Consider the following 13,238-nt stretch of genomic DNA (forward strand, 5'->3'; position numbering starts at 1 on the left):
CATATACTCTCACCAGAAGTTGAACCACTACAGGCAGAAAAAGAAAGTTCCCTTAACAATGTTTCTAACCAATGTAATATTTAAAGCTTCCCAATATAAGTATTTTTAAAGGTTATATTTTTCTTTTTTTTTTTTTTAATTTATTTATTATTATTATACTTTAAGTTGTAGGGTACATGTGCATAACGTGCAGGTTTGTTACATATGTATACTTGTGCCATGTTGGTCTGCTGCACCCATCAACTCATCATTTACATCAGGTATAACTCCCAATGCAATCCCTCCCCCCTCCCCCCTCCCCATGATAGGCCCCGGTGTGTGATGTTCCCCTTCCTGAGTCCAAGTGATCTCATTGTTCAGTTCCCACCTATGAGTGAGAACATGTGGTGTTTGGTTTTCTGTTCTTGTGATAGTTTGCTAAGAATGATGGTTTCCAGCTGCATCCATGTCCCTACAAAGGACGCAAACTCATCCTTTTTTATGGCTGCATAGTATTCCATGGTGTATATATGCCACATTTTCTTAATCCAATCTGTCACTGATGGACATTTGGGTTGATTCCAAGTCTTTGCTATTGTGAATAGTGCTGCAATAAACATACGTGTGCATGTGTCTTTATAGCAGCATAATTTATAATCCTTTGGGTATATCCCCAGTAATGGGATGGCTGGGTCATATGGTACATCTAGTTCTAGATCCTTGAGGAATCGCCATACTGTTTTCCATAATGGTTGAACTAGTTTACAATCCCACCAACAGTGTAAAAGTGTTCCTATTTCTCCACATCCTCTCCAGCACCTGTTGTTTCCTGACTTTTTAATGATCGCCATTCTAACTGGTGTGAGATGGTATCTCATTGTGGTTTTGATTTGCATTTCTCTGATGGCCAGTGATGATGAGCATTTTTTCATATGTCTGTTGGCTGTATGAATGTCTTCTTTTGAGAAATGTCTGTTCATATCCTTTGCCCACTTTTTGATGGGGTTGTTTGTTTTTTTCTTGTAAATTTGTTGGAGTTCTTTGTAGGTTCTGGATATTAGCCCTTTGTCAGATGAGTAGATTGCAAAAATTTTCTCCCATTCTGTAGGTTGCCTGTTCACTCTGATGGTAGTTTCTTTTGCTGTGCAGAAGCTCTTTAGTTTAATGAGATCCCATTTGTCAATTTTGGCTTTTGCTGCCGTTGCTTTTGGTGTTTTAGACATGAAGTCTTTGCCCATGCCTATGTCCTGAATGGTACTACCTAGATTTTCCTCTAGGATTTTTATGGTATTAGGTCTAACATTTAAGTCTCTAATCCATCTTGAATTAATTTTCGTATAAGGAGTAAGGAAAGGATCCAGTTTCAGCTTTCTACTTATGGCTAGCCAATTTTCCCAGCACCATTTATTAAATAGGGAATCCTTTCCCCATTTCTTGTTTTTGTCAGGTTTGTCAAAGATCAGATGGCTGTAGATGTGTGGTATTATTTCTGAGGACTCTGTTCTGTTCCATTGGTCTATATCTCTGTTTTGGTACCAGTACCATGCTGTTTTGGTTACTGTAGCCTTGTAGTATAGTTTGAAGTCAGGTAGCGTGATGCCTCATTTTTCAAAGTCACAACAATGATTCTTCCTGTTTGCTCTCATAGAATAGATTGTCATGGGATAAACAGTGGTCTCCAGCTTCTATTTTTCCAAATAAATAAGTAGAACATGGTCTTGGGATTATACTACTAAAGGTTTATTTTCTTAAAAAGAAAAAAGAAAGATTTCTATCTGCTAAAGGTTTATGTCAGTATTCAGACTGAGGTAGAAACGGAAGCACCAGGTTTCACATTAGGATGACTCCGATTGTGCTCCTGTAGGTTTGAAGTGGGCCCACCCACCCTTCTGTGAGAGACCCTGACTGTTTTGAACATAGACTGGATTGGCTGGGTTGTTTAGAATTGAGGATTCCAAAAAGAAAAAAAGAGTCTGGGAAAGAACTACTAGCTTTGTCATGAATGTTCGCCCCATCACTGATGTGAGTCCACTGGGAAGTTTTCCTCACTTAGGGTTCAGTCTATCATTTCCTGTCTCAGTGTTATTAATTTGTTCTGAGTTATTTTGACTCATTTTGATTATCCTGATAAATGAATTATTTGACTCATTTACTTGGTTATTTTGTCATTTAACCAAGTAAAGGTAATGTGTTTTTTCCTAATAAAAAAAATATTGGGGTATTATTTGTGAACACATGGGTTTCACTATCTATTAACGTATGAATTTCTCTGATTCCTTTTAACTTAAGCATTTGAATATACTGGGATTTTCTTCTCCATACTCCCATAATTTTTAAGGTGAATTTCAGGAAGAATCACCTTGGAAGTCATTTTCTTTGTTGTCCTGGAATTGTTTTGCAGGTGATCTCTGTTAGCAGTGGCATTCAGGATTCTTGGTAGCAGAGTCTTTGTTGCTCTCATCTACAAGCTACAGTGGCAGGAAGAGACTCCCAAACCAGTTTCAGGAAGCCTGGGTCACCATGTGTGGCCAGACGTGGACCATCAAGTGATTTAAAGTGTTCTAACTATATGAAGAAACTATTTTAGGTAATCTGGCACCCTTCATTTATTATTGATTTAGCCAGGCAGGCAGTAAAATTGACTGAGTTCCTACCATAAACCACACACTCTGCCAGGAACTGGGGGATGTGAATAAGACAGTCTCTAAGGAATGACCATTAGGAAGCAAATAGCCTGAGTACCCACAGCTTTAAACCTACCTTAATTGTATTTGGTCTGTTTGATAAGACTGGCAATCAAATGGATTATTAAAGATGTTACTCTTACTTCCTTAGAGCCTGAAGTGTTTCAATTGCCTTCATACATAATTCCAAACTATCTTCCTTACCACATTAACTGAGTGCTCTTTGTGGCCTTTATTCCGCTGCTACTTCTTATTAATGATGTTTTCATTACCACTTTCGCACACAAAGCAAATAGTAAAGTTCAATAATCATGTTAATTAGAGGCAGTACATGTTGGAAAGCAGTTCAAAAGAAATCTTTTTCATAAAAAATGCAAAGGTATTGAGAGATTTTAGCAGAGCAAGTTCAAGGCTTCTAAAGTTTTAGAAAATAATTTTTGTATCATGAATTCATTTGTAGTTATAACAAAGAAAGAAAATCTGTTTTCATACTTGCCAAGAACTTGGCAATTTTCCATAAATTTGGATAGGCAAGATAGATTAGCAGTGAATGCAGGCTCTATCCAATTATTTACCATTTATCTAGTGATCTGAATAATTCAGGAAGAAGTAGAAATGAAGTTAAAGGCCACCAGATCACCTACAACTTGTGTAGATGATGACTGTGGGTGGCTTTTGTTGGAATGCATATTAAAAGTGGGCAGCGGGATAAGGAAAGAGAGTGAGAGACAGAGAATAGAACAAAAATGAAGAGAAGGAAGAGAAAGAGAGAAGAAGAAAAAAGGAAAAGGAAGAGAAGAGACAGAGTGAAGAAAAGAAATGAGAGAAGATAAGAGAAAGGATGAGAAGAGAAGGGAAGGGAAGAGAAAGGAAGTTTAATATAGAGAAGCAGGTGCGAAGGAAAGGAAGGAGAGAAATAAAAAGAGTGGTTAGGAATTATGCTGCCTTTTGATCCTCCTCATCTTTTGAAAAGAGAATGTCGTTTTTGGGGACACTGTTTCATTCTCAATTCTGTGTCCCAGTTAGGCTGACAAATATAATTTGCTGTACTCCTGGCATTAAGGGTAGGCATGCAACCTTTGCCAGTCTAAGCAGAACAATTCCCCTTCCCCAGGTTTTTCAAATTGGAACTAAGGAGAAAGGAGCAGTATTATTTGCAGTGAAGCTGTGTGGCATAAGGCCTAAAATTAACATCATGTGTTGTTTTGACATATGAAACAGAGAGGACCTCAAATGGCCTAATTGCAAGTTCCTCTTCCTGTTCTGCTCTTATATTCTGTTGCCTATCCCTGAGTAGCAGGTTCTGCTTCCTGTCTGTATGAATTTACCTATTCTGGGCATTTTATATTAGTGTGATTATACAATATATGAGCTTTTATGCCTCTTTTCTTTCGTTTGACAAAATATTTTTGAGGTTCACATACATTGTCGCACATATCAGTACTTCATTCCTTTTTATGACTGAATAATATTCCATTGTATGAGTATGTCAGATTTTGTTAATCTGCTCATCAGTTGTGAACATTTGGGTTGTTTCTACCTTTCGCCTATTATGAATAGTGCTGCTAAGTACATTTGTTTACAAGTCTTCATTTAAATACCTATTTTCCATTCTTTTGGGTATATATCTAAGAAACTGTTGAGTTGTATGCTAATTTTATGTTTAGCTTTTTGAGGAGTCCCCAAACACTTTTCTACAGTGGTGGCAACATTTTACAATCTCACCAGCAACGTATGAAGGCTCTAACTTCTCAGTTCCTCACCAACACTCATGGGAGTTTCAATTTGCATTTCTCTAGGGACTGATGGCATTGAGCATCTTTTCATTTGTTGGCCATTTACAAATCTCCCTTGGAGAAATGTCTATTCAAGACAATTACCCATTTTTTAGTTGAGTTGTCCTTTACTTGTTGAGTTGGAAATGTGCTTTATCTATTCTCAATGGTAGACCCTTATCAGATATGTGATTTGCAAATACTTTCTTACAATCTATGGGCTGCTTTACAACCTAATGATTTCATACAGACTGTTTCTACTCTTTCTCTAATTAATGCTAATTCGAATTTATTCTATATGTATTAAGTATTCATTTTTCTATCTTATCCATATAATGAGAGGATTTGTTAATGAGCCAATAAGAATAGGAACTACATGGCCCACCTCCCAGTCACAGTTTCTGGTCTAAAGGTGGGGACTGAAGTGGACCATAAAACTTGAGTCACAACTCTTGGTCAACCATACAAACTAGGCCAGTTAAAATCCTTCCCTAAAATATTTCCACTGTTTTATCATTAAGCATGAGTCTTCCAGGTTCATTAGTGCATGAGCCTAGAAGCTGCCATCAGCCATGCATCTTCCAACATAGAAAGCAGATGGACAGTAGAAGAAAACTAAACTAATGCAGAGAGCAAGAGAAGATCAATTCTAATAGTATTTGAGTCCTTCGTTCTAGTTAGCTCCACACCTGTGTTTACTGTAGTTTGGTTATGCAGGTCAATATACTACCCTTTGGGTTTAAGCTGGTTTGCATTAGATTTTTCTACTTTAAATCAAGAGTCTGACCAGGTCAGTGATGTGGTAACATTATCTTGTGGAAGTAGCTTGCAATATGATTGCATTTTCAAATTTACATGTCATTTCTTGGGTCTATATTCTGCCCATATTGATTCTAATTTTTGTTGTAATACTTGCCCAGAGCTTGCATTTTTTGACCTTTTCTGTCGTATTAAGGACTAATCGAAAAATGGAAGTTATTTCTGGTGGAATTTTTTTTCCTTGTTCTCTCTTTTTAAAAATTTTCATTAAAATTGTTGGACAACTGCCAAAAACTTGAAGAACAGCTGCATTTTGTGAATTAATTAAATGTCATAGCCCTGTTTTCAGTTTCTATCAGTAACTGCAATGATATAAAAAGGCCATTTATTGAAAAGAATGTGTTGTGTAATTTAATGTATGCTAGCTGTAGGTGGTCTAAAAATATTTTACTGCATTCCTACTTTTACTCATAAACTTTTAACATACTGTCAGTAAAGTGTGAATACCATTAGACAAAAGGAAGTCAACTAAGACCTTTACATGGCATTATTTTAAATAATCCTTTCTGCGTTTTCTAAATCAGATTGTATAGTTAGCTAATCCACTTACCTATTGTAATATTAGGTGGTGAAAAATATCATGCATCCTGTCTTTGCTGTAATGACATACATTCCTCTTCAATTTCCTTTTGTTGACTTTTGTTATAATTTGTATCATAGCTTTAGTAACTAGCATGTCTCTTGGGGGAAGAAAATCCCTTATTTCCGATCTTTGTCATTTACAAATTAATGGCTCAAAGAATTACATGTGCATTTCCATAATTGTTTGTCTTGGTGTGGTCCACAATGAAAATTATTTTCACTATCAAATTTATGCTGTTCTCTGACATAATCTCTTGGTATTTTTATGTTTTCTCTAAAAGTACAAGAATTGTCTGTCGGAAGTCCTTTGACAAGAAAATTTACCAAGAACATTATTAGATTGGTAAACTTGACAGTTTCTTTGCTAAGAAATTCTAGCTTCCCCAGCTTAAATTCTTCTTACCCTACAGCTATTTTTTAAATCTTGCCTCATTTTTTCATATATTATTCTTATTTGAACAAAATTATTTTCATTAACTTAATTTTGTTACTTAGATATGGATCACACCTAAACTATATAGCTATGGTAGTAACAAGTTTATGCTTTGTATTAATTATGGACATTTAAGAAACTTCATTGGCCGGGCTCACGCCTGTAATCCCAGCACTTTGGGAGGCCGAGGTGGGCAGATTAAGAGGTCAGGAATTCGAGACCAGTCTGGCCAACATAATGAAACCCGGTCTCTTCTAAAAATACAAAACAACAACAACAACAACAAATTAGCTGGGTGTGGTGGCCTGCGCCTGTAATCCTAGCTACTCGGGAGGCTGAGGCAGGCGAATCGCTTGAACCCGGGAGGCGGTTGCTGTGAGCAGAGCCAAGATCGCGCCACCGCACACCAGCCCAGGCAACAGTGCAAGACTCCGTCTCAAAAAAAAAAAAAAAAAAAAGAAAGAGAAAAACTTCCTGTAAGCCAGTCCCGGTGGCTCACACCTATAATCCCAGCACTTTGGGAGGCTGAGGCCGGTGGATCACCTGAAGATCAGGAGTTTGAGACCAAAGACAATTGCTTGAACCCGGAAGGTGGAGGTTGCAGTGAGCCGAGATTGTGCCACTGCACTGCCGCCTGGGTGACAGAACAAGACTCTGTTTCAAAAAAAAAAAAAAAAAGAAAAGAAACTTTATTTAACCAGTGGAATGACCCTGAGGCTCTTGTCTGTAGTCCCATATGAGACCCAATGGGAAATCGTAAAGCTGGGCTATGGCTTTCTCCCGGTTAAGAGGAAGCTTCCAACCTCCTATTTCTACACTGTTTATCTATAAATAATCTTACCTGTTGTTTCCAAAAACCTAGAATATAAGCCTCTCCTATTTACCATGTGCAGAGCTGCTAGCAGACCCACTGGCAATGATACGCGCTAACTTTGGAGTAAAGGTATCGTTACCTATTAAAATGTTTTTATTACAATATCAGAACACCAAGATCTACTTGTTTAAATAAAAAAGGAGTGTCTTGCCGGGAGCAGTGGCTCACGCCTGTAATCCCAGCACTTTGGGAGGCCGAGGCGGGCAGATCATGAGGTCAGGAGGTCGAGACCATCCTGGCTAACAAAGTGAAACCCAGTCTCTACTAAAATACAAAAAATTAGCCAGGAGTGGTGGCGGGCGCCTGTAGTCCCAGCTACTTGGGAGGCTGAGGCAGGAGAATGGTGTGAACCTGGGAGGCTGAGGCAGGAGAATGGTGTGAACCCAGGAGGCGGAGCTTGCAGTGAGCGGAGGTTGCACCACTGCACTCCAGCCTGGGCAACAGTGTGAGGCTCCATCTCAAAAAAAAAGGAGTGTCTTGCCTCCATTAGCAAGAAGTTTAAAGTTTAAAGGGATTGTAGGTTCCATACAATCAGGGCCAGAGCTCTAAATCTCTGCTATTAATAGTTTTAAATCCCACACTCCTCTAAGTTGGCTTTCTTTTCAGGTTGCCTTTCCCCTTCACAACATAGCCATAACAGTTCCAGGATTCACATACTGACATGTCACTCTTGAGAGAAAGTAGAGGGCCTACATTCCATGGTCCCCTTCTTAGGAGAGTTTGGGCTGTTAAAACCAAATACCATACACCTGGTGGATTATGAACAATAAAATTTTATTTCCCACAGTTTTGGAGGCTGGAAGTCCGAGATCAGGGTACCAACGTGATTGGGTTCTTGTGACAGTCCTCTTGTGGGTTGCAGATGGTCATCTTCTTGTTGGATCCTCACATGGTGGAGAACAGAGAGAGTGCTCTCATGTTTCTTCTGAGAACTCTGAAAAGTTGAGACAGGTCTCAGTTAATTTAGAACATTTATTCTGCCAACGTTGAGGACGAGCCCGTGACACAGCCTCGGGGAGTCCTGACGGCATGTGCCCATGGTAGTCAGGGCACAGCTTGGTTTCATACATTTAGTGAGACATGAGACATCAATCGATATAACGTTGGTTTGGTCTGGAAAGGTGGGACAACTTGCAGCAAAGGCAGGAAGTCTCGAAGCCCAGAGGGAGCTTCCAGGTCACAGAGAGGTGATACACAAATGCCTACATTCTTTTGAGTTTCTGATGAACCTTTCCAAAGGAGGCAAATCGGATAAGCATCTATCTCAGTGAGCAGAAGAGTGACTTTGAATAGAATGGGAGGCAGGTTTGCCCTAAGCAGTTCCCAGCTGGAGTTTTCCTTAGTGATTTTGGGAGCCCAAGATATTTTCCTTTCACACTTCTTGTAAGAGCACTAATCCCATTCATAAAGGCTCCACCCTCATGAACTAATTATCTTCCAGAGACCCCACTTCCTAATGCCATTGTGTTAGGAGTTAGGATTTCAACATATGCAATTTGGGGGAACACAAATAGCCAGCTCATCCCAACTACCTAGAGTGTGGAGTAATGTGAGCCCACAAAGGTTAGCTACCTCTCTTCCCACACCCAGCACGGACCCTGCTTAGTGGTCATCACAGTACCGTTGAGGTGTGTTCACCCCACTCTAAAGGGATGTTTGAAATCAGATGACAGCACTACACTTTATTATTATTTTTTAATTAATTAAGGCATGGTGTCTCGTGCTTGTGATCCCAGCTCTTTGGAGGGCTGAGGATATTCCCTTCTCATGGATACTCTCCCTAGCTTTCTTGGGCTCAAACTTTTTACAACAATTCTGCCCCTGCATGAATGCCCACACCCGTCTCTCCCTGTGCCTGTTTAACTTGCATTGCTAGTGTCAGGCCTCTGAGCCCAAGCCAAGCCATCGCATCCCCTGTGACTTGCACGTATATGCCCAGATGGCCTGAAGTAACTGAAGAATCACAAAAGAAGTGCAAACGCCCTGCCCTGCCTTAACTGATGACATTCCACCACAAAAGAAGTGAAAATGGCCGGTCCTTGCCTTAAGCGATGACATTATCTTGTGCCTGGCTCATCCTGGCTCAAAACGCTCCCCCACTGAGCAACTTGTGACTCCCACTCCTGCCCGCCAGAGAACAACCCCGCTTTGACTGTAATTTTGCTTTACCTACCCGAATCCAATAAAACGGCCCCACACTTATCTCCCTTCGCTGACTCTCTTTTAGGACTCAGCCCGCCTGCACCCAGGTGAAATAAACAGCCATGTTGCTCACACAAAACCTGTTTGGTGGTCTCTTCACACGGACGCGTATGACAGCTAGGACACTCCCTTCTTGGTCTATACCCCTTCCTCACCCTGCTCAGGTTCTGATACACCATGCCAGGTTCCTCTGCCAAGCTGATGCTCCCCTCATTTAGGTGGAGTCTGACAGTCCACACTTGTGTACCCGGACCTCCCTCCTCACCCTGCTGGAGCTCCTATACCACCCGCTGGGCTGCCCTGCTTCCATGTGAATGTTCTCACTTGCCTTGAACTCTGACACTGAGCCTGGGCTCCTACTCACTTCCACTCTCAGGGTTGCTCCCTACAACGTGCTGAGGCCCTGAATCCCCAATGTGGATCCACTGCACAGACATTGTCTTCACTCAGCTTGGGCTCTAGCATCTGTTCCCTTTTTCATGCCACTGAAACAGACCACTTACCCAGCAAGTCTGTTTCATTAAGAGTTAAAACCTTGCTCAGACGCGATTTTTATAGGCACCTATTTAAAGAAGCAAGTTGATATGGCAAATAGCTGTGTACAAAGTAAAATAAACAAACAAAAAACAAAAACAAATCTATGAGATTTTTCCACTCACAGCGAATCTAATGGGGTTGTCAGAGTAGAAAGCTGTGATGGTGCATGCAGACTGTTGCTATGGTACCTAAGACAGCTAATAAATGTGGTTTTCATAAATAAATGTGTGTAGTTATTGCCCCTTTCCAACTTCCATCAGAAGTATCTGAAGTTACAACTGTCATTTTAACTTTGATAACTGTAGTGATAGTTATCAATTAGAAAACATAAAAAATAAGAATCTGGCTCTGTTCTGCCAGAGATGAAGTTGAAACAGAATAGTTGCCTTTTTTAGAGTTAATGTCATGATCTTCTGAGAAGTCCGTATAATAATTGCATTGTTCTTGCCACCAGAAGGCCACTTAGAGTGGCAATAGACCTTTTATATCGCTGTATTATCTGCAAGATTTTCACCCTAGACTTATTTTACAGATGAGGAAACTGAAGGACAGAGAGTTAAGAAACTGGTCAAGGGTCACACAACTAGTAAGAGAGGCAGGCATTTACCCCCCCTCATTTGGCCTGGCTTCCATGCTTTTATCCTCCATACTGTGTGCTGACCCTGGGTAAAAAAACAGAAACAAAAAACCTTATTACAGGATTATCTGTAACAGAAGAAAACCAGGAGAAACTAACCATAGATGAGAAAGAAATTAATAATTCACCCTGTGGAATTGAACAGTCCCCCTATGCCTACCTGTCCACCCCAGGTAAATCCCAGACAGAGCTCAAGTCCATCGAGGGTCCTCACTAGAAGGAAAAGCTCTAAGGGGTCCAAGAGGCTCAAGGGTCCCTTTTGGAGCTTCTTTTGGGGATTGACCAGCCCTCAGGCATGAATGGTCTACTTGGAACATCCTGACCTGGTTTCTGTTTAATTCCCTTCAGGAGAAGTTTAAGGAAACTCAATCATGAGCTTGGAAAGTGGCTGTTTCTGGGGTGTAGAAATGAGACAGCAGGAATGAGGCTCAGTTCTTGGTTTGGCAGGATGAGTGGCCAGGGCTAATGTGCCAGCCTTCTGCCTTTGAGTCTTGTGCATGCAACTTAATTTAAGAAGCTATGTTTTCTTTATGACCACAAGGGACGACCAACATCCAGAATGCAGAGCCCCCTAGGCAAGGCTACAAAACTAGAATTATTCCTGTGGTGATGGCTGCTTCTTTATGCCAGTCACCATATGATGTCACTTGTCATTCTGTCAGTAACATTGGGCTTCCTTGCTGGATTCAAACCACACAATGGCCAGATTCTGCCCTTGTGCAGCTCAGACTCTGGGCTCAAGATTGGGGGAAGACTCAGCTTGAACTCCAAGGGCACATCTCTCTAATTGGTCACAAGGTCCAGCAGGTAGTTGAGAGGGTCCTGGGACCTGATGAAGGGGGAAAGACCTCATGCTTAGAGTTCCCATCACTACACTCTGAGGGTGGCCGCAGGGTAGGAGAGAACACTGGGCTTCATATCCTCTCCCATGGTGGCATGGTAGTTATCCCCATCTGGTTTTATTTCTTCACAAAATCACCACCAGGTTTCAATGGTCTTGAGCATTTATCTAACTGAATCTGGCTATTTAGCAAATGTCAAAGACTTTTTGGGTAAGATTTGGTGACCTATGGAAGTTAGGACTTTGATGAAATTAAAATAAAAAAAAAAACTTTCATAAGGAAAATAGTCCCACTGGAATTTTGACCAGGACTGCATTCAATGTGTAGATTTAAGGAAAATTCCTATCAACATAAATGATTAAGACTTCCCATCTAGCCACAGGAGCACCAAACGTTGCTCTATTTATTGAGAATCTATCTAATAAGGCAAGTCCATCTTCTTTGTACCTCCCCTAGATTTCTTTTTACATTTCAAGGCTGACTTGGCTACTTGTGGTTAAAATGAAAGAATTTGTACTTAATCTGAATTAGGATAAGACTCCTGGAGTGATTTGAGGAAGCGGTGACAGCATCATTTGAATGTAGTTGGTAAATCATTTAGCTATAAAAATTTCTTGCTTGGCGTTTTTTTAAAATCTGAATTTTTATGTGTACATAATAGGTGTGCACATTTATAGGGTCCATGAGATGTTTTGGTATAGGCATGCAATGCATAATAATCACATCCTGGAAGATGGGGTATCCATCCCCTCAAGCATTTATCCTTTGTGTTACAAACAATCCAATTCTACTCTTTTAGTTATTTTTATTTATTTTATTCTATTATTTTATTTTATTTATTTTAGACAGAGTCTTGCTCTATCCGGGCTATAGTGGAATGGTGCAATTTCGGCTCACTGCAACCTCTGCCTCCTGGTTCAAGTGATTCTCCTGCCTCAGCCTCCCAAGTAGCTGGGATTACAGGCACCTGCCACCACACCCAGCTAATTTTTTATATTTTCAGTAGAGACAGGGTTTCACCATTTTGGCCAGGCTGGTCTTGAACTCCTGACCTCAGGTAACCTACAGCCTCCCAAAGTGCTGGGATTATAGGCATGAGCCACTGCACCTGGTCTTTTAGTTATTTTTAAATGTATAATTAAATTATTATTGACTGTAGTCACCCTGTTGTGCTATCAAATACTAGGTTTTATTCATTTGTCCTATTTTTTGGTACCCATTAACTTTTCCTGCCCTTCCCTCCCTCCTCCTCCCCAACTACCCTTCCCCGCCTCTAGTACCATCTTCCTACTCTCTATCTCCATGGGTTCAATTGTTTTGATTTTTAGATCCTGCAAATAAGTGAGAAAATGTAGTATTTGTCTTTCTGTGTTTAGTTTCTTTCACTTAACATAATGGCCTTCAGTTCCATCTATTTTGTTGCAAATGCCTGAATCTCATTCTTTTTTATGACTGAATAGTACTCCATTATGTATAAGTACCACATTTCCTTTATCTATTCATCTGTTTATGGACACTTTTGTTGCTTCCAGATCTTGACTATTTGAACAGCGCTGCAACAAACATGGGAGTACATATATTTCTTCAATAAATTGATTTGTTTTCTTTTGGATATATATCTAGCAGTGGGATTGCTGGGTCACGTGGTAGCTCTACTTTTGTTTTTTTGAGGAACCTGGAAACTCTTCTCCATAGTGATTGTACTAATTTACATTCCCACCAAAAGTGTACAAGTGTTCCCTTTTCTCTACATCCTTGCCAGCATTTGTTATTGCCTGACTTTTGGATAAAAGTCATTTTAACTGGGATGTGATGACATCTCATAGTAGTTTTAATTTGCATTTCTCTCACGATCAATGATGTTGAGTACCTTT

The sequence above is a fragment of the Theropithecus gelada genome, chromosome 3 (assembly GCF_003255815.1).
Source record: "Theropithecus gelada isolate Dixy chromosome 3, Tgel_1.0, whole genome shotgun sequence".
Taxonomy (NCBI): Eukaryota; Metazoa; Chordata; class Mammalia; order Primates; family Cercopithecidae; genus Theropithecus; species Theropithecus gelada.